The 22,780-nt window shown below is 39.4% G+C and overlaps 1 long non-coding RNA gene across 2 annotated transcripts in view; it reads left to right on the top strand.

Moving 5' to 3' along the window:
• Nucleotides 17,144-22,780, top strand: part of LOC110390162 — a 38,532-nt gene continuing 32,895 nt past the window's right edge. Inside the window, exons 1-2 of one of the 2 annotated variants that reach the window (XR_002433607.1) lie at nucleotides 17,144-17,532; nucleotides 20,763-20,813. This is a non-coding gene — a long non-coding RNA (uncharacterized LOC110390162). Of the gene's footprint in view, nucleotides 17,820-20,762; nucleotides 20,814-22,780 lie in introns of both variants that reach the window. The other variant, XR_002433608.1, reaches the window with a different exon arrangement.

Raw genomic sequence — 22,780 nt, 5'->3', positions numbered from 1 at the left:
CTTTCTGCAGTTATGACAGTTCTTACAATGAAAGATGTTTCTCCTAGAACACTTTTTGTTGAGAGTTAGTTGGTGCAAGAAATAGTACACTTTTTTTAGTACTGTAACAAATTCCTTCCTTACATATATATATTTTTCCCCCACTATCTACAGAGACACTAAGAAATATTGATGGTCTTTAAGTCATTAGTAACGTGGCTTCAGATGCACTAACCATGGGCAGCTGATGGTTTGCCCAGTTACCATGTAAGCGCTAGTTGTAGATTTGAGCGTCCACCAAATAAAATTACTATGCAGAGAATACAAATTGAAGAGTCTGGTTTTAAAGTTGAGCACTGGCTATAGACATGCATGGCTGCAACCTTCTGGTGGACAGATCTGACTAGAGCATTATGCAAACAAACGTGCAGCTTTTGGATGGAGCTTGCTTACATTAAGCAGTTTTGTAGCTCAGACATCACAAAAATATCTGATAAAAAGTGTATAGTCTGCATAGAAGCAACACCTAAGAGACTCAAGCAACAGGAACACTATTTTGAGGAGCTAAATCAGAACCTGAGACAATTTTTTGAGCACATAAAAAATTTAGATACAGACATGTCTGTGCTCTATATAAAGCACCAAGATTTAAGTGGAATCTCAGGCGATTTGAAATGCAGAGCCAAGACTACAGAATACAGACAGGCCTATTTATTCCGCTGGATGTAGGTTATAACAGTACTTTCAAGAGAGGTTGTTTTCCTGCTTTAACCTGTGAAAAATGCAGCATATCCACCTGTTCATGTGCTTATTTGGATTCTAAGTGCTGAGCACAATTTATGAAAACAGTTCATGTAGTTAGGGCAGAAATTCAGCAGCTGTCATAAACTCATCACATTTCAGTGGCTTGTAATTTAATAGACTAAAAAATTAAATTTTCTGTTAAATTACAAGTCAGTGAAATGTCATGCCAGTTGCACACTGGAAAAAATCTGGCTGCATTCATCGGAGGTAATGGTTACTGTAAATAATTTAGCATTTGACAATAGCCACATTGGCCAAATGGGAGATCACAACCTCTGGAATGCGAGAAATACATAGAAGTCAAGGTATGTTTCTTGAAAATTCTGTTCATTTAAATCCCAAATAAAGTGTTTGCCTGTTAAGTTTTTGTCAGTTTACTGCAGGTTTTCTTATAGTCGTCTCGTGAAAAGAAAAGGTCTTTGAGACCTGTAGTAGTTAAATGCCATGTTACAAGATTTTGGTCCCCTTGTCTTACATCTTTTATTCTGCCCCTTTGCGAAGGTGAGTCCTTCACCATCATCATCATCAGAAGTTGGTAGGAGCTGGTCAGTCATTTTGATGCTGTCTTGCTTGTGGTTCCTTTCTTTGCAGGCAGATTATTGCTGGGTCTCAGCCAGATGCTGACTCACTGCAACAGCTCCATCTGATACTGTTACAAAGGTTCACAGTTTGTCCTTATGGTTTAACACCAATAGGCAGCTAAAACCACCACTGCAGCATTCTCTTATTACTCCTTACCAGAGTAGGAGAAAACGTGATGCAGACATAAGGACAAGGAGTTTGCTCATCAATTACTGTGAGAGGCAAAACAGTCTCAGAATAAGGAGATCGATGTATGTAATTTACTGCCTATTGACAGTACACTAGAGAAGTGAGAACTAAAAGCAAACAAAAATACCTTCCTCCCCATCCATCCCTTCTACCTCCCTGACCCAAGCTTTACCGGGGAACAGAGAGTGCAAGCTGCAGTCAGCCCGTAATACTTGTCTCTGGCGCTCTATAAGGGTCACAGTGGTCACTCCCCTCCTCTGCTCCACGTGGGTCCCTCTAACGGAATGCCCTTCTCCCTGAGCTAAACATGAGCGGGCTTTCCCCAGGCTGCAGCTCTCCGAGCACTGCTCCAACATGGCCCACCCTTCAGGCAGTGCTCCGCACGGGCAGTACCTCCCCCAGCCGTCCTGCCCCACCGCGGGCCGCTCTCCAGAGCTGCAGCTCCGCCCGGGGGGCTCCCGGAGACTCTCCATGGGCTGTGCCTCCTTCAGGCCCCACCCACTGCCGCACCGCGGGCTCCTCCGTGTCTGCACGTGGAGATCGGCTCCACATGGTGCCCGCGGACTGCAGGGAGCAGCCTCCTCCTCCGTGGGCCTCTCCTGGGCTGCAGGGAGCTGCTGCTCTGCGCCTGGAGCTCCTCCTGCCCTCCTCCTGCACCGACCTCGCGGGCTGCAGGGCCGTTTCTTCCCCTTTTTCGTCTCTCCTAGCTGCTATTGCATAGCATTTCATTCCTTAAATCTGCCCGCCCGGAGCACACCCAGCGTCACTCGCGGCTCAGCTCTGGCAGCAGTGAGACCCACTGAAGCAGCTGGAGCTGGCTCTTATTTGACGTGGAGTAGTACTGGGCTCTGCTCACAGAGGTCCTCTGCAGGGCTCAGGTTACAAAATCTTGCTATGTAAGCCCAACACGGTCCTCTACGTGTCTTGTGGTTCTATCCTAGAAAAAATGGACATGCTGTCTCTTTGAAGTAGCGCATAATGATGTAACAGGAATTAAAAACTTTAGCATGACTTCTATTGTAAAAGTTTTCTTCTGAAAGTCAACCACAGCCTGGTGCTCTTGCATTACAGTGAAGAAGAGGAAGACATTAATTTCATTTCTATTTTATAAGCATGCAGTGGTGGAGAGAAAAAAAAGTTTTATAAATAAGTGAAACATGAGCATGAAACACTCTATTTTTTTTCTGATTTCACTTGTGTTGGTTTTTCTTTTCCTTTGAATTTCAATGCAGAGCTCATTAAATGGCAGATACTGTGTCTCAGGGAGGTGAAGTGGCTCCTAGAATCTTCAACAGTCCTGACAAATAAATACCAACTAGTTACTGCTCAGTAGCGAAAGGTGGAGAGAACATAATTTGTTTAAATGGACCAGAAATTGAGGTGGAATAGGTTACATTTCTTTGATTGTAGAATAATTACATTGATTGAAGAATAATTATACTGATTGAATAGGGCACATAATACTGTAGAGAGCTGTATACACAAGAACAGGGAAGCGTCTTGATTAGAACCCTGCATATCCTGTTAAGAATCTGTGCTGAAGATATATATTACATACAGTATCTCCTGGCAACATTTTAAAATATTTTCTGATTTTCAGTATTATGGATATCAATAATCTCCTAATGAGAAATTTTGAAAGGGACTGCAGATATTTTTTCACTAACTGTTAATGCAGTGAACCTGGTGATAAAAACTGAAATGTCACCTGGCGTGTCTAATGGATTTCTCAGATGCAATCTTCCTTTACGTTATTCTGCCTTTTGACAGAGCTGTGTAATGAGATAGGTACACATAAGGTGTAGGAAGAATGGACTTGCAGCCAAATCCAGAAAGGATCTGGAATTAAGAATTAAGAATTTAAGAATTGTCAGTACTGTTATGAACAGCCATAAAAATAAAGTAAATGTCAGCTACTGCTGAAAAATAGATCGAGTCAGCTTTGCATCATAGCTGCCTATCTAGTTCTTTCTATCTAGTTATTTCAACCTACTACATTTTAGGACTAGACCTACTGTTAAAGCCTAAGTTGTATTTTCATCAGACAGCACACCAGAAATATTGCTAACACTATGGCCCCGGAGACTGTTAGTTCTGTCCTCAAAACTTTCTCTGTCTAAGGTGGATGGGAAGCCCTCTGCCCTTCTCTTCATTCCCTTTCTCCCCAAAAAGTGCTTTCCTGAGAAGTTACTTTTGAACCTCAGAAAAGAGATGAAACAGCGTATCTCTAAAGAGTGTGTTGTTGTAGAGGTACACAGAGAAAGGCCCGACTGCCTCTAATGTGCGAGCAGTCCCTCTTTCATTACGGCAGTGCGGCTGGTGTATTCTGTTGGAGGGGAGATCTGAGAGGGAAAACAATGGGTTTCTGCTGCCACCCATGCACTGCTACAACTCTGTCCTTTGCATATATTCTTCTTGTGATCAAAATCTCCTTTCTGTTTTATACAGGTGACTGTACTCCAGAAAGTTGCCCCTCATCTCCTCATTTCTATGGCCTGTGCCCTTCTTCCATCTTGTGCTTGAGGTGGTTGAGTCACCATCCCTGAATGTATTTAAAACCTGTTTGGATGTGGTGCTCAGGGACATGATTTAGTGGTGGGTTGTTAGGGTAGTATGGCTAGGTTGCGGTTGGACTTGATGATCTTAAAGGTCTTTTCCAACCTGAGCAATTCTATGATTCTATGATTCTGTTACAGACACATTACATGCCCTTATGTATTTGCTAAAAATGATGGAATCATAGAACGGCTTGGGTGGGAAGTGACCTCAAAGATCACACAGTTCCAACCCTCTGTCATGGGCAGGGCTGCCCCCCACCAGGTCAGGCTGCCCAGGGCCACATCCAGCCTGGCTCTGAACACCTCCATGGACAGGGCATCCACAGTTTCTCTGGGCAGCCTGTGCCAGTGCCTCCCCACTCTCTGAGTAAAACATTTCCTCCTAATATCTAACCTAAATCAACCCTCTTTTAGTTTAAAGCCTTCCCCCCTTGTCCTATCACTGTCGCACCATATTAAAAGTTGGTCTCTCTCCTGTTTATGAGCTCATTTCAAGTACTGGAAGGCCGCAGTGAGGTCTCCCTTCTCTTCTCCAGAGAGTATAATATATTTGATTTTGTATATAAAGTATATATACAAAATGAAGAGTGTAATTCTATACATAGCAATTTTAATTAAGTGCTCAGCTCCCATGTTGATTACAGGAGAAAAGAAGAGAAAAACATGATAGTTAACATTATTATTATCTGGATATACTTCAGATGTGCAGACTCTTCTGGTTGTCTTGTTATGAGTTCTTTCACATCATCTGTATCTAGCTTCCTGCTGGATATTCTTGATGTGTTAGACTAGTGGAATTGTGACAGCATGGTAGATTTAGCCTGTTGGAAATGCTGAAGCTCATCAGACAGGAAAAGCTGTTTTGGTAACATTGCATCGGACTGAACAAAAAATCAACAAACAGATGCAAATGTTATAAGAAAGTATTGCAAAGTATCACAAGATATTCTGCAGTTGGTCCTGACAAAAGTAACGGTAGTCTCCTGCATCCACTTAATTGCTGCCAAGATGAAACATTGCTAACTTAGAATTGCAATTTTGAGGCTTTAAGTAACAATTTTTGTCACCTTCTAGAAAAGAAACCATGATGATAAAGGCATGAAAGTCCTACTCAGTAGCACTGTCATTCAACTTTCTGACAACTTTAGAATTATGTATGAAACAAATTTGTCCCAATTAAACCCAAGCCACCAGCTGTCTTAAGCTTTATTGTTCCTGATTATTTGTTAAGCTGCATGTATATAAAAAAAAATAATCATGATTTAACTAATTTATTTTTTTTTCTTCTCATTCAGGCCACAGAAATTACTGCAAGTCATCTAATAAACACTATGGAGAAATATCCTATCTCTGTTTATTGTAAATACTTGTTCTGCCACAGATTGCTGTAAGGAAGTGAGATATTTTATTTATTTCTGTCCTTTCTGTTCCAAACTGTTGACTGGATTACAACAACACAGGTGCTCTAAACATCTAATTCACACATTGCAATTACTTGTTTGCCTCTAGACGGAAATCTTACATCCAATTTCTCTAAAACAATGATAAAGCAATGACATTTCAACATTTTTAATACTAATCACATTTTTATAAATGTGGCTTTATGTTTCTAGAAACTTAAATCTATTTGGTCTTTATCTTTCCTAAACTAATTCCTGGATGCTCTGGCAATGTCTCTGTGTTGTTCCAGGTCACCTGTGCTTGCAGGCCTCTGTAGGCCTGCTTTGTGTGTTTGAAAGTGTTTATTCACACAGACCTCCTGGCATTTTTGCCTCATCATTGCAGAGCTGATCCACTAATATTAACCAGCTTTCTTGGGCTTCCAGAATGTTATCTCCTCATGTTCAGAGTAGTGATCTTGGTTTTTCACCTCCTTTCTGTCCTCAAAAGCTTGAACTCTACCATTTTATGATCACGGCAGCCTGTGTCCTCCATATTCCCCGCAAGCCCCTCATCTTTGTTACAGAATGAAGTTCAGCACAGCACCTCGTTGGGTCTGCTATCGCTTGAAGAAGATGATTATCATCAGTACATTGCAGGAATCTCCAAGCTTGTTTATGCCTTACTGTGTTGTCCCTCCCACAGATACTTGGGTGATGTTGTAGCGTCCCCTCACTGTGGCCAGTGAATGTGTCTACTCCCATCTGTCTGTAGAGGGTCTCACCTTCTTGCTCTATCTGATCAAGTGGCTTGTGATAGACCCCTCTACAATGTCACCTAGTCCTGTCTTCCCTTTAATCCATAAGTTCTCAGCTGGCTCCTCATCCATCCCCAAGCAGAGCTCCATGCACTCAGAGGCTCTCTTGTATAGAAGGCAACAACCGTACTTACCTCTTCTTCCCAAAGAGCCTCTATCCAAAGGACACTACCGAGTTTCTAGCAGCCCTGAAACTAGCACATAAAATATTTTACACGATGTCAGAGAAGAGGTATGAGCACAGCTGTGGGAAAAGATTCAAGAATTAAGCTGTATACAGTTGGTAGAAAGAGAGAAATTAGTAAGATGTTGTAGGGACTGTCAGTTGAGCTACAATTTATAAAGAACCTATGCTAAGGAATACAGTTGCCTACTACCTGAATTCTGAACCTAAGCAAGATTTATCGAGTGTTAAGAACTGCCTTTGCCTCCTGTGGTGGTAGGGAGCAGGAACGGAAAGTGCGTGTACAAAAAGATTTGTAGACACCTGGTTCTCATTACAGGAGGGAAAGAAAAAAAGAAAAAAAAAAAGAAGAAAAAAAGAAAAAAAAAAAGAAAGAAAAAGGCTGTTTACGAGCGCCCTCTTGTGGCTTGTGGCTATACACAAAAATTTATCAATTTGGCAGGAAGCTTTTCTAGGAATTGCATTTCGTGTTTCTCGTTATTAATTATTAACGATACTAAGAAAAATTTTGCAAATAGGTTTGATCGATGCGTTTATAATTTTAGGTGTAGGTCTTTAAAGTTTTGCCTTTTGGGTTATATATATATTACATTATACACCCTGCAGATCACCAGGAAAGCCTTGTCTGTAAGGGGATATAAGAAAATACCTATTAAGTTCTTCTCTGGCCCCCTGTGGTTGCAAGAATCTGCACTTTTCACCTCTTTAAACCAAGTTCTGTTCTGGTTATAACTCAACCCTGCTTGGAAATGACAAAGATCTATCAGACAGTCGTGTCTGGCTGATAGTGCTATCATGAGTGAATACAGTTAAGCACAACTTACACAGGTCTCCTTTAGTCCAAACACATTTACTCACTTTCTTCCCTCCCAGTACTGTGTTTTTTAACTTCCTTTCTCCCAAATGCAAAGTGGGGGTGCAAAGTAGCACTGGAGTGCTGGAACTGTCCCAGAGATCAGTGGAGGCTTTAGTCATGCTTTGCTACATCACAGAAGGGAATCAATTTACTCAGGCCTGATAGCTTCTGATGTGCATCTTCCTCCTTAATTGTTCCAGAAGGTCCAAATAACACATAGTGCTACATTTCTATGTAGGTATCTACTTCTCAGCAGCATGTAGTAGGAAAGGAAGATTCAAGTTGGAAAACTTGGCTATAGGTTAAGATGGTGTCAGAGAGAATACATGCACAATGAAAGAAGAATAATGAAGACAAAACAGTTATATTATTGGATTTGAGCACAATGACAAACTAAAATACTTCCTTTAAAAGGGTGTGTATTTAATTATTTATGTATTTCTTTTCTCTCAAAAAAACAACTACCAGTATGAGAACAGAGCCTTACAGTGTGGAACAGTGTTTTCTGCCAGCCAGTTTGGTATGAAAAGTTCCTGTCAGCTAAGGTGATCTTCACAGGGATTGTGGAAGCACCTCTTCTATGTTTCACCAAATGGCCTAAACTGAAAGTGATCACCTTCATTAACTCATATGGTTGCTGTCTTCAATTTTACAGGAAAACTATGAATGACTTTTTTTTCTTACCTCTTACTCCCTTGTAAAAGCCTTGAGGTGATTAATACAAAAGAAACACGTAACTGGGAGAAAGTTGTTCAGAGAGTAGAGAACAGAAAAACATGGAGAGCTTTCCTGAGATCAGACAAGGACAGTGGTCCACACAATCTATACAAGCATACTACTACAGAATGCACAGTTCTGATCTCCAGTTAGTCTCCAGAATTAAAAGCATGGTATTGTTTGATCCCTACTTTTCACTCATTGTTTGTATAGATCATATTTTTGTTTTTGTTCTTTTCTTAGTGTTAAATAATATCTTGTAGTAGTAAAAACTAAGAATTTTATTTGAACCAGAGAACTTTGGGTTTAATCTTCATTTTAGGAGGAAAAGGAATAAAACAATACTTGAGAATTATCTTTGGAGAAGGTGGGCAAGGAAAAACAAACATGGGAGAGGCTTTGAAAATCATTATGGGCTGATAACCTGAAAAACAGGTTTCTGAGAACAGTTACTATAAAAAAGCATAGCATAATTTTCTTACCAGATCAGATAGTGTTTGCAAGATGAAACTAACTTCCATGTTCTTGGATGTTGTTCTGTGCACATATGATTTGTATGTTGATGTTATTACCAATATTATTGTTATTACTTTAATAGACGGTAAAATAGTTTGGTTTGCATTACTTGCTGAGCCAGTTAAGATCTTGGGTGAACTGCTTGGTTGCTTTTTCTTGCCTCTACCAAATGAGATAATGTGTATCAGCCCCAAAGGCACTATATGAAAGGTAGAAGTGTACAGTTTTATTATTACTTTTTGGTCTACATTACAAGTGGAAAGCAGACAGCTACTGAAGAATTTAGAAATAAAAACAGTTAGAAAAAACCTTTGGTGTGTACTGAGAATGTCAAGTCATTGGATCTTAAGAGAATTTTGTGGAAAGGAAACTTTGGCTGTGAAATAAGAAAAAAACATCAATTCAAATAAGTTTTAGATCAAGAAGATCTGTTTTTCCTACCTTTACTGTCTGCCATCTCTTTTTTCATTCTGTATCTTACTTACATGACTTACTTATGGCTGTAGGTACCAGCTGTAAACTCTGCTGTATTTTACAAAATTTTACAAAATCTTATGATATTTAATTTATTAAGCATATAATTTGCTGTCTTTTTATTATAGATTTGATTCACACTTTGTAAATACTAGAGATTTTTTTCCAAGTTGCAGTGATAGCTGCAAATTTGATTTGACTGTCCGTGTGACAGGCTTGTAATGCCTCATGCTGCCTGTGCTTCTGGCATCATATGTGTGGGCTCACACAGCTGACTTTGCTGGTGTGGAAGTTGTTCCTGAGGCCAGCAGGTAAGCAAGAACACTTAGTTTTATCAGGGACTGTTCAGAAGAATTTTTTTTTTTTATCATTCCTTTGATAGCTGAGCCATTCTGCATGAACAAAGTAGCCAAACAGGGAGGAACTGGAATATCTGTGTCTCTAGTGAAGTCAGCCTAACCTTATCTTTAACAGGAGGAATGATACCACATGGCTTGTAAGTTCTGACTAGACTTATTTGTTATCTGCTTAATATGACTCAATCTGCTTAGGTGAGTTACTTGGGCGAGAGACTTAGATCATTATGGGCACAGAAGTCCAAGGACATACAATGATTTCTCCTAAAATATTAAACATCTCTGTCAGCTCACTGTAGTGGCTTTAAGCCAGGTTTTAAAGAATCTGGCTTGCCTTGAAAGCAACTCTGTCAATTTTACCTTGGGAGAATTTTTTCTAATAGCAACCTCTGAAATAGGTTTATTAGTTATATAAACTTAGAGAGCTTTTGTATCACAAGGCCACACTTAGCTGTGCTTTCAGTTTGATTGCTTCGCTGCTCCATTTTTATGTAGTGTTGAAATTGTGATCAATTACCTTTTAGGGAATTGCCTTTTTTTTCCTGAAATAACAAAGTAGCTTTATAGAATCGTAGAATCATTGAGGTTGGAAAACATCGTCAGAATTATCAAGTTCAGTGTGGCCTACTGAACCCAATCACTGAACCATGACATTTAGAGTCATGTCCATATAAATATATCTCCAGGGATGGTGACTCCTTTGCTTTCATAGGTAGCTCGTTCCAATGTTTAACTACATTGTTAATGAAGAAATTCTTCTTAATATTCAGTCTAGCCTTTCTCTGATGCGTGAGGCCATTTACTTGTGTCCTACCACTTGTCACCTGAGAAAATATACAGACACCCTCCCTGCTGCAGCCACTTTAAAGGTAGTTGTAGGGAGTGATGAGGTCTCTTCTCAACCTTCTCTTCTCCAAACTAAACAATCCCAGTGTCTTCAGCTGCTCCTAATAAATTGAGTTTCTTCTTTCCCCAGCTTCACTGCTTTCATCCACACACACTCAAGCAACCTAATATCCCATTTACAGTGAGGGGCCCAAAACTGAACACAGTACTTGAGATGTGATCTTACCAATGCCAAGTGCAAGGGGACAATCATTTCCCTAGTCCAGCTGGTCACATTATTTCTAAGGCAGACTAGGGTGCCACTGGCCTTCTTGGCCACCTGGGTACACTGCAGTTCATGTCTCGAGTTGCCTGACTCTTCTTGCATATCTTATGTGCTCTTTTTTCCTTCCCGATCTCCTGAAGGTCTTTGATCAACCAGGTTGGTCTTCTCCCTTGCTGGTTTGATGTTTGTTGCATTGCCACAGCCTGCTCCTGCATCTGTAAGATTTCCTTCCTGAAGATTGCTCAGTTTCCCCTTCCCTAGACTCCATTTTCTTTAGAGCTACCTCCCAAGGGACTCTATCAGCCAGGTCTCTAAGTAGGCCAAAATCTGACCTCTGGAAATCCACAGCAGCAGTTCTGCTAATTGCCTTACTCACTTCACCAAAGGCTGAAAACTATCATCTGAAGTACCTGGAACATGTTTTTTGTTCGATTTGTAACATATTGAAATGGCAAGAGAATACTGTAAAGCATCTGTTGCTTTTTAAATGTTTTAAATTAAGTATCACCTAATTTTTATTTTTCATATATTCCTTGACCACACTTCATCCAAGTAAGACTAGTCAGAAAGTTGAAGAAAGATTTGAAGATTCAGATGATGAAGGCATGATGTTACAAGTGAGGAGGCAGATTAGCACAAAGATAATCAATATTACCCTCATAAATCAAATATTCACAAGAATTGTTGGTAGCAAGATAGTGCTGCAGCCAGCTGCAGAAAGCAGTGATTGTCCTGAGAATGATCTGATTTAACTCAAAGTAATCAAACTACAGTTGTCAGAGCATACTTTCATGACACTCTCCAGTGAGGTGGATGACTACAATAAACGCATCATTTTTATTTGTATTTCTATATCTGTTTCAATTGTATCCATAAATGATACAAGATAAGCCCTCTATTGTTAGTATCCTGCAAAGCTTCCATAGTGTCTTTGGAAAATTTTTGTTCGAAGGTCTCAAAACTTCATTTAATTTTGATTAGCAGGCAGCCTAATATTTAAGACAAGGAATAGAAAGAATATATAATTTATATTTGAAATACAAAGCTTTTACAGTTAAATAGCAGAGATTGTTTTGAATGGCTTTGATTAGCACCTAAACTAGACATAAAAATAGTACAAAATGGGTTTAAAACGAGATAAAAGGTGACATAGTCATAAATGAAAATCAAGCCTCCTGAAGAAAAATAGCATGAGCAAAAAATATTTGGAAAGTAGTTGAGGAGAAGAACATTGAAAAACTGCACACGTAACAATTACATTTTTGATTTTTTATAATTTCAAGTGTAAAATAGTTCCTTACAGCCCCAGTAGATGGGATGCAAGCAGGCTGGCTGAGCCCTTCTGGGCTGGTGTGTTTTGAATCTTCCCATGCTCAGCAGGCACTGGAATTGTCTGAGATCTTTCCCTATCCTGCCTGTGCAAGGTGTGTCTGCATCCTTATCAAACTATTGCCCACCCAAAGCCCCACAAGGGCAGTAGAACCAGTGGGTTTCTTTCACTCTGCCACCTCAGCTGTGTATTTGCATACATCATAAATCTCTCAGACTGAACTTGGGAAAGATAACTTGCTGGTCCTTGGAGCTTGTGCTCAATTTGTCACAGCTCTTTGGCTTTTATTTTCAGTAATGTTATAGGGAGATTGGAGACTTAAATACATGTTCTGGTCTTTCCTCTCTCTCTATCAGCATTTGCCTGATTTCCTTATGTAGGGAATTATCGTGTTCTACATGAATTCACTGATACATTTTCCTCACCCTCTAGAACGTCTTTTCACACGGGTCTTTAAGAAATGTCACTATATCACAGAATTATGGGGGTTGGAAGGGACCTCTGGAGACCACTGAGCCCAAACTCCTGCTAACGCGGGTTCCCTGCATCAGGTCACGCACGTAGGCATCCAGGCAGGTCTTGAATATCTCCAGAGAAGGAGACTCCACGACCTCTCTGGGCAGCCTGTTCCAGTGCTTTGTCACTCTGACTGTGAAGATCTTCCTTGTATTAATATGAGACTTCCTGTGTTACTGTTTCTGCTGTATGGGCAGACTAGACTGTGAGCTGGGAGACATGACCACATTGTGTGCATCTGTGAGGCAGAGGAGAGCATTGTTTGCCTGATTTTCGGCTAGTGAATGAACGAAGGCTGCTGAGCTGAGTTTCTTGTATGAAGTTCTTGTTTGCACAGATGTCATCATCTGGTGACTGAAGTACTGCAAATAGTCCTTTTTCAGTATCTTTTTATTGCTCTTGGGCAGAATTTGTTTTGAGTTGTAAAATGGTGCTGTTCACTAATTTGCTGGAGAAATGTGAGGCCAGAGGTTACTGTCCCATTTTTTGCCATGGAGAAGGACTCTCACCTTAGTGTTTCTCAGAATCTTTTGCTGCTTTTTCTCCTCATTTTATGTGAGATTCAGCTGAAAAAAAAAAAAGTTTTTCCAAAAAACAGAAATAAAAAGCTTACTGTCATTCTTAAAACTGTATGCTAATATTGTGTTTTGAAAATAAGATCTGTAGAATTATGTAGGAAAATAACAAAAAACAGTAACACAATCAATTTGAAATACGAATGCATTTTATTTTTGAGACTCCTGGAATTTTTTAATTGAAATTTTTATCAAAGTAGTGCATTTCTGCAAAAGCATATTTTTACTATATTATCAGATTTGAATGGAAAATTGCTCTACCAAAATATTTCAACTCCCTCATCTAAAGAAATAAACCTGTGCAGTGTCTGCACTCAGATTGTTCTCAGACTACCATGTTGCCAAACCTGCATGCATCTTTTTGCATTACTGTGTGAGAGAATTTCATGAGGAGAGGAAAGAAAAAGAAAGGTTTCTCAGTGCGCTAACACCACTTTTCCCTTCTTTCTCCCTAATGAGTATGATGCTATTATCACCTAACTACCACAGGAAACTTTCCAAGCTGAATGTTTTTGGATTTTTTTACTGCATTATTTATGCTTTTTGACATTTTGCTGTTAGTCTTTTTCTTGATCCATGTACAGCTTGTTCTGCTTTGATATTGTTGGATTTTAGTCTTGGCTAGAATTACAGGACGTGCTATTAGTCATGCAGCACAATGAACTGGGCCATCTAGTCCACTCCCAGGTGCTGCTGCCAGCTCTTGTTTGCATCATTAGAAAAGAAATTAAATGTAATAAAACCTTATGTTAGGACTCCTCGTTATTCCTCTTAAGGTCTACCTGCACTTAAGTGCTGCTAAGCTGCTCTTTCTTGTTTCTCTTCATTCCATCATTTTTTTTTTGTGAGCCAAACAACTTTGAAAGAGCTTTGTGTGTAATGATGCATGAAAAGTGTAGCAGATAGTGTGTAAAAACCTATCAATTTCCTAAAAGACTTTTAAATGAACTTTACTGCTTAGAAACAATTCTGCACTTTGGTCTCCTGTTTCTCTTTGTTCATTCATAACTGCAATGAGCAAGAAGTTGCACTGACAATGAACAATGCAAAGTTAAATCTTCTTTAACCCTTGTAGTATAAATCTGTATGGATATATCAATTGTTTCTGGAGTATATTCTTTAGAAGAAGAATGACAGACTCCTGATGAAGCATGCTGCTGTCAGAGATCATAACCACACATGAGAGACGTACTTTCATCCACATTTGATTTTCTTTGTTGTGTGATGCCAGTGATGCTCCTGCTATCAATTATCTAATAGATCATAGAATCATAGAATCACAGAATTAACAAGGTTGGAAATGACCTATGAGATCATCCAGTCCAACCATCCACCTACCACCAATAACCCCACTAAACCATGTCTCTCAACACAACATCTGAACTCTGAGTATGAAATCAGTATGAACAATGTAACAGAGGTGTTTTCTGACACTAATATTTTAATGGAAGGAATGTGTATGCAACTCTGTAAAACAGGTAACCCAAAAAAACTGAATAATAGAATTTTAATCATTTACTTTGGAGAGATAACAAAGTCATGTTAGTCAGTTCTTGAAGTTTTCATATACTGCTGCATATTTGTACATAAAATAAAAATTCTCTTCAGTGTCTGTGTAGCCTGTAACTCCTAATGATGGATGAGAGAAAAACTTCAAGCTTTTAGAATCTATATTTTCCCTTCTCAATTAAAAATGATGAAAATAGATGTAATTTTTTTTAATATTGTAAATCACAATGGAGAAATAAAGCATAGCTTTTCAGTACAAGGATAATCTCTCAATAGTCTTCATTTTTTAAATTGTCGTTTACTTCTCAGAGTGCCATTAAGTGAGGTGTTCTGGTAGCTGCAATCCCCCTTCCAAGTAAATAAATTTCATGCAGTAGGGACAAGAAACTGTAGAATTGTCTTATCAGCCTACAAGCTGGAACTAGACTGCATATACCTAGGAGTGCAAAGTAAGACCAGTGTAATATCCTGCACTTTGGTGGTAAACATCAATTTCTCTCCTATTATGCAAGATTTGGAGCCTGTGTTGATTGAACCCTTCCCCTGTCCCCCTGTCCTGCCATCAGTAGACAAAGGTATTAAAAGTTTGACTCTAGCCACTAAATGCAGGAATCACCTCTGTAAAGTAATTCCGAAGGTTATTAACTTTACTGTATTGGATTTTTACATGTCAGCTATGAGCTTTTTAACTTTTTCGCTTGCATATTCTCCTGCTTTTCACTCTCCATGAATCTGGAGAGGCATCCTTCTGGTATTCACACACCCTTGCTAAAAGGGCGTTAGTAAGGAGTTGTATTTTGTGCTTTGCTTTTTAATTTAACCATGCAAAACAGTGTTATCCCATTGTCATGAAATTACTCAGAACAAACATTTTATTGTTCTCATCACTGAGATAAGCTGTAATAGAGGAAATCAGAGCACTTTTTGAAAACTTGGGGGAGTATATAGTCCCTTTAAAACACAGAATTATAGTCTGACGGCAGTAGGTGGAACTTCTGTAGACTGTCAAGACCAGCACCCCTGCTCTTACCAGGATCAGCTAGAGCAGCTTGCTCACAGCTGCCTCCAGCTGCGTTTTGAATATCTCCAAAGATGGAGATTCTACAGCCTCTTTGTGCAATATATTCAAGTGTTTGATCGCTATCAATTTATATTAAGATGATGTTTAAAGTGAATTTCTTTGATGTTGAGTGTTGATAATCTCAATAATTTTGGTTACAAAGAAATACATTTTTGGAGAGAAGATGGAAAATAGTTCTTGTGATCTTAATGTTAAATTGTCAGGGGCACTGTGTCTTGTAGTGTCCCCCTTTTTGTTTTGTTATGTAATTTAAGTATTAGATATGCCTTTCTTTTCTTAATATGTGAATCTCAGTACTATTGGAAAATGAGTTTAATCTAGGCTTTTCAATGTGTTCAGCTCTTACATTAAGTAGGGTGATATTCCATAGCATTCCATTTTTAAAGACTATTTTAATTTAGGTAAACCACTTGGACTATAAAAAGGCTTTGTAAAGTGTTTTATGCTTGTCATTTTTTAAAATCAACTCAATGATAACATACAATAGTTAAGTAGCTGCATTTTATGATACAACAGCAGATATTAGTATACTTGATTTGTTCCTTGTGATGTATTTTATGAAAAAAAAAGAGGAGAGGAGAAGAGAAGAAAGAGAGAAGGAAGAAAAATGACAGAGAAGGAAAAAAAAGAAGGACTCAAAGAGAACAAGAAAAAACAAGAGGAAAAGAAGGGGAGAAGCAGAGAGGCATGGAGGAAAGGAAGAAAAGTAGAATGTGAGTATGAGTGAGTGAAAGAAACAAAGTGACACAGAGAGGAACAGAGAAAGAAAGAAAGGGATAAGGAGAAAAGGAGACGAGAAGATCCTGAACATATTTTTATTTAAGTTGTTTAAATCTTCTATAAAGACATAGTCACTATTAATTTGCAACTAGTTAAAATTCTAGCTCACAGTCCTTGATAAAATATAGTTTTATTGGTCAGCTCTTCTGTGGTGTTTCCATTACGGAAAATTCTATCGTATCTATCTTTACAAAGTTATTTCCCCTCAAGTTTCCCCCTCAAGTTCATATTTTTGTTTTTAAGTTCACCTTGACATGGTTACTGTGGATTTTTTCCAGTACCATAACTATTCCTACATCAAGTATCCAGCTTGGATGTAAACAAAGAACGAAAAAGTCATAAAAATGTGTGCCATCTTATTAAGTCTGGTCCACACACTAAACTTTACAGGTGTTACTTGAGCAAGTTTTCCTTAATAAAAAAAGATGTCCTCCTTAAGCAGAGAAGATAGAGACTCTGTATACTTAAATGTATATACAGGAAAATATAGTTGACATTTTGATATGACATTGACATTTTGATATGACATTGACATTTTGATTGAGATCTTTCCCACAATATTTTGTTTGTGACTAGGGAAAGTCACTGAACACAAGCTTCCGCCATTTCTTAGCCAGAATCTTTCAACGGGGGGAAGTTCCACTTATTACAGAGAAATAAAGGAAAACTGAATATTTTCCCTTGCACAACTGTGTTTTTCCTCCAGTGTTCTCAAGAACTTAAGTAAAAATTAAATAAAAGCACCAGCTCAATTTTATCCAAGGAGGATAAAGGCCAAAGAGAAACAGTTCAGAAACAAAGCAAAAAGAAATGAATGTATGCTTGAATGACCTGAATGGTTAATAGGAAAGAAAACTTCTAAAATAAGAACAAACTCAAGGCTGTGACTAAGGAGGCAAACAAAACTGCAGGTCACCTGTTGTAGGTAGTCCTGTCATGGCTTGTGCCACGTTCTCATGGTGAATTCCTGAGCAAATACTTACACCTTGCCCAAACAAACGTCAAGTGTTGCATTTCAGTGGTGCTGAACAAATGTTCTGCTAAATAAGCATGTTGTTCTTTGAGAGAGGAGGCAGCCGCCTTGGGCAGGAGCCCTGCAACCAGGCACAGATGTCCTGGCTTTGTGACAGAGGAAGCAAGCTGGCTTCTGGGTAGGAACTTTGCACTGTATTCTGTGCTGACATACAGAAACTTTTCACCTAGGATCCAACAGAGGAGGTAAACCAAGCTAGTCAGCCAGACATGGAAAAACACAAGTCAGAGAGTGGGATTCTTCCTTTTGTACTTGTATTTTATTTTGCTTTGCTCGTTCTGCATGTCATACACAACCAGTTTCACAACTCAGTGTTTTCTGACATTAAATTCTTCTGCACATATGTTTCTATGCTATTAGTCTTCTGCTACTAATATACAAAGTTTACTGTTATGAAGGTAATGTTTTAGACTGTTCAGAAGCCTTTAGCAATCGAACCTACCTTTTTTCCTGAGATGAAGGCACTTGAAAGGTTAGTCTCTCAATATCTTACTTTGACTTCTCAGACTAATGTAATATCACAATCAGACCATGATGCAGTTGTGTATTTTATATATGTATTCTTAATTTTTTCATAGATCCTGTATAAATACAAGTGCTGCTCTGAAAGTAATGCCTCCTAAGTTATGTTGGCCCACAATGTCAGAGGCAGATGTTGGTGGGATGGCAGTAGAGGTCGAATCTTCCCATTACATTTTGTTACTGTGTGACAGGTGGAAACAGAGGGGCAGTCTGACAAAATGGCGTCTGACATGAAAGTATGTTTGAAGCAAAGGTGTGTTGCTGAATTCCTCCATGCAAAAAAAATTTTCACCTATTGAGATTCATTGATGCTTGCTGAATGTTTCTAGAGACCAAACAATGGATGTGAGTACAGTGAGGCAGTAGGTGGTATGCTTCAGTTGCAGTAGTGACAACATGAAAAACAAGCCCAGCTGTCACACCATGAAATGAAGAGCATTTTGATCAGCTCATCCACGCAAATCGGTGGATTGTGATCAGGGAACTGTGAACAGAGCTAAATAATGGCTTCAATGCATTGGAAACAATGGTGGTAATGTTGGAATACTGCAAATTTTTCCACCAGGTGGATCCCATGAATTCTCACACAGGAACAGAAAGAAAGATGAGCATACACTCTGCCGGGTGAAACACTGGCTGGATGGCCAGAATGTTGTAGTCAGTGGAGTTAAATCCAGTTGGTGGCTAGTCACAAGTGTTGTCCCCAAGGGCTTGGTACTGGGGCTGCTCCTGTTCAACATCTTTATCAATGAACTTGATGAGGGAATTGAGTGCACTCTCAGTAAGTTTGCAGATGACTCCAAGTTGGGAGGGAGTGTTGATCTGCCAGAGGGTAGAAAGGCTTTACAGAGGGACTTGGATAGACTGGAATGATGGGCCAAGGTAAACTGTATGAGTTTCAATAGGGCCAAGTGTCGGGTCCCGCATTTTGGTCACAACAACCCCAGGCAACCCTACAGGCTTGGGGAGGAGTGGCTGGAAAGCTGCCTGATGAAAAGAGACCTTGGTGTGCTGATGCACAGGACAAGGGGAAATGGCCTCAATTTGCACCAGGGGAGGTTTAGGTTGGATATCAGGAGAAATTTCTTTACAGAAAGGGTTGTTAAGCACTGGAACAGGCTCCCCAGCGAGGTGGTTGAGTCACCATCCCTGAATGTGTCTAAAAACAGTTTGGATGTGGTGCTTGAGGACATGATTTAGAGGTGGGTTGTTAGAGCTAGGGTAGTATGGTTTGATTGCATTTGGACTTGATGATCTTGAAGGTCTTTTCCAACCTGAGCAATTCTATGATTCTATGATTCTAACACTGTATGCAAGTTTGTCAGGATCTGTTGAACCAATATGAGGCTGAAGGCATCGTTACAGGTGATGAGCTGTGGGGACACTACTTAAAGCTGGAGTTGAAATGGCAGTCCATGGAGTGTTGAATGTGAATTCCTCATCCAAGTTCGAGATGCAGCCCTGAGTGGGCAAAGTGTTATACACTGTCTTTTGGTATAGGAAAGAGGTGATCATTCTGGATTTCCTGGAACCTGGACAAACCATCATCTCTGACCGCTACATTCCAATGGCAACTGAGCTGAAGGCTCAAACTTCCAGAGTCAGGCCAGAGAAGATGATATGATAACACAATAACACCAGGTCCCATAACAGTTATAATACTGTGGAGCGCATTGCCAGTCTTGGCTGAACTGTCCTACTACACCCATGGTATAGTCTGGATTTGGCATCTTCTGACTTACATCTGTTTAGGCTGATGAAAGATGGACTGTATGGGCAACATTTTCCTAGCAATGATGCCATCATAGCAGCTGCGAAATGGTTGGTCACCTCTGCTGGATATTCATGAGCATGACATGCAAGCTCTTGTTCATTGCTGGCAAAAAAACATAACTAATGGTGGTGGCTATGTTGAAAAATAGCATTTTGTAACTTTATTGCTTTAAACTGCTTTATCAAATAGAGTTATTGTACTCTTTGTATCTGTTGTAGTTTCCATGAAAATAAGAAAAATTACTTTCAGAGCAACATATGTATTCCAGATAACTATAGCTATTTGCCATTTTTGTGGTTTCAATATCTCAGTCAGTTCTGTAAACAATATGGCAAATGCTGGGTGAAGCTAATCCTAAGACATTGCTTTAAAAGTCTTTCTTCTATTGTCAAAATGTTATTGACAGAAAGATTAATAGTCATTTGAAGAGTGGTCTTACAAATTCCTCTGCAGTTGCCAAAAATATGGCAGGATGGAAGAGCTAGTATTCCAAATAAGCTGGGGTAATAAGATCGTGGGCTTCTCCTATAAACTGCTGCTGTAGGTTATTCCAGACATCAGGGTTACTGGTAAATATTTGATATTTAAGGATTTCTTATATTTAAGAAAAAAAAAACCACCTATATTATCTTATTATCTGTATTCTGTACACAGATAAATATACTGTCTTATCATAGAATCATAGTATCACCAAGGTTGGAAAAGACCTTAAAGATCACCCAGTGCTACCATCCACCTATCACCAATAGTTCTAACTAAACCATGTCCCTCAACACAACATCTAAATGTTTCTTGAATACCTCCAAGGTCAGTGACTCCACCCCCTCCCTGGACAATCAGACTGAATTAGAAATAATTAGATCATTTATTTTTATTTTCACTAAGTGCAGACAGCTGGTTTGGGTTCTTCATAGTCCCTCAGCTAGTTGTGCTAAACTCTTTCAAGCAGCAAAAGTGAGAGGCACCTCTCTGTGTAGTCTCTGCTTTTTGTATCTGCAGCTTATATACCTGAAAATCAACACCTGATCTGCATCTAATGCTTAGTTCATAGTCTTAATTTATGTCCTTAACCTCCTTATTTTTTAATAATCTGTAGTAATGGTGAATGTTATTTTTCAGAACAATTGCCACACAAGATGGATCTGGGCATGAAGCATGGGACAATCTGATGTAAGTTGTTTCTGCATTGCCTTGCAGAAACTGTGTTAGCGCCTACATTATAGCTGATTGTTTAAAACAGAAGGTTTGTTTAGTTCATCTCTATCTTCTCTTTTTCTCTTTTGAATTGTAAGTACAAATTACCTAGTCATTAGTAGTATATTGCCAAACTAGGCCTTTATTTAGAAATCACTGTAGGATCTTCCAGGACACACTGATTTCTAGTGATACTGCTGGTACTCTAACACCTAGCCCATGGTAACTCAAATTGAAAAAAGCAAAAGAAATAAAAAATAGCTATTCTACAATCACAATATTAACAATGAAATACAGCTTTATTGACATAAAAATGAGCATTGTTCTTTCTAAGGTTGTTGGTTGTTTAACTTACTGTGTTATATATACTAACATTTACTGGTAGAGTCACTTAAGTGTGACATACTAGTTTAGGAAACACACAGGAAGTAGAGTATATATTTAAAAGTACTTTGTTTTCTAGAGTTCCTAATGCAAAGATTTGCTTACTTTTAAATCACTGTCACTATATGCGTATATATGTACACACACTCACTGTGGGTTTTATACAAAACCTAAAAAATAATCATAGAGTTACAGAATATCCCAGATTGGAAGGGACCCATAAGTCATCAAGTCCAACTCCCGACTCCACACAGGACCACCTGTCATGGTTTTGTGATTTTCGGTTATTGGTATTCCACATCATAACATCATGTAGTGGACATACCTAGTTTTCAGAAGAGAAGGACTACTACAGTCCCCACGGTACTTTGCTCCTTTGTTACCATTTTCCAGCCGGAGGGAAAAGATAAAAGCTCGCAGTATAAAAACTTGCAGATCACGAGACCTCGTCCCTTTTTCCACCCGTCTCTCATCTTGGCAGCACCTCGCTCTCCAGCGTTCTTATCGTCGGTAGTAGAGTAAGGCCTACCTTGATTTTGGGACATTCTCTCTCTCTGTATTGGATTTATCAGCTTAAATTGTAATTATATTGTATTATAGTGTGTTGTTTTGCATTCCGATATTTTATTTAGTAAATTAGTTTGTTTCTCCTCAGATTGTTGCCGCTGTTCTTTGCTCTCAGGGCCATCTCCCTACCCTTTTCCCCTTTCCCCTTTTCCCGGGACGTGGGCCCTTGGGTCCCCCGTCCCCTTTGTCACGGAATCGGGCCTAACGCCCGTAAACCGTTGACACCACCCAAAATTCAAACCATATTTTTGAGATATATTCTGATTAACATATTCTGATGGAGGATTTTAATTGCCCAGATATCTGCTGGGAAGACCATATGGTGAGCTGTAAGAGATCCAGGAGATTACTGGAGTCTGTGGATGATAACTTTCTGGTTCAAGTATTGGATATACCAACCAAGGTGAAGCTCTGCTGGATCTGGTGTTCATCAATGCAGAGGAGATCATTAAAGGCGTTAAGATTAGAGGCAGCCTAGGCTGCAGCAGCCATGCCCTGGTTGAGTTTATGCTCTTGAGGAATGTGGGCCTGGCAAAGAGTGGGGTGAGAACCCTGAACTCTGGGGGAGCAAACTTTAGGCTGTTTAAGGAATTATTGGATGAGATCTCTTGGGAAGCAGTCCTTAGAGACAAAGGAGTTGAAAAAAGCTGGATACTCTTTAAGGATGCCTTTCTGAGAGCACAAGAGCTCTCCATTCCTCTGAATAAGAAAACCAGCATGTCTTGGCAAGGACCTGCTGGTCAGACTGACGGAAAAGAGGAGATTGTACCAGCTGTGGAAACAAAGGCGTGCCACCTGGGGAGAATACAGGGATGCTGTCTGGACTGGCAGAGAGGGGATTAGGAAAGCCAAGGTGCAGAAGAAACTGAACTTGGTAAGGGATGTTAGATACAACAAGGAGGGATTCTATAGGTACATAGGCCAGAAGAGGCAGGCCAAAGAGAGTGTACTTCCTTTGGTAAATGAGAAAGGAAAACTGTCTACAACAGATA

Source organism: Numida meleagris, chromosome Z (genome assembly GCF_002078875.1).
Source record: "Numida meleagris isolate 19003 breed g44 Domestic line chromosome Z, NumMel1.0, whole genome shotgun sequence".
Lineage (NCBI taxonomy): Eukaryota > Metazoa > Chordata > Aves > Galliformes > Numididae > Numida > Numida meleagris.
Note: the sequence above shows the minus strand (reverse complement) of the source record. Positions and strands in the feature narration are given on the sequence as shown.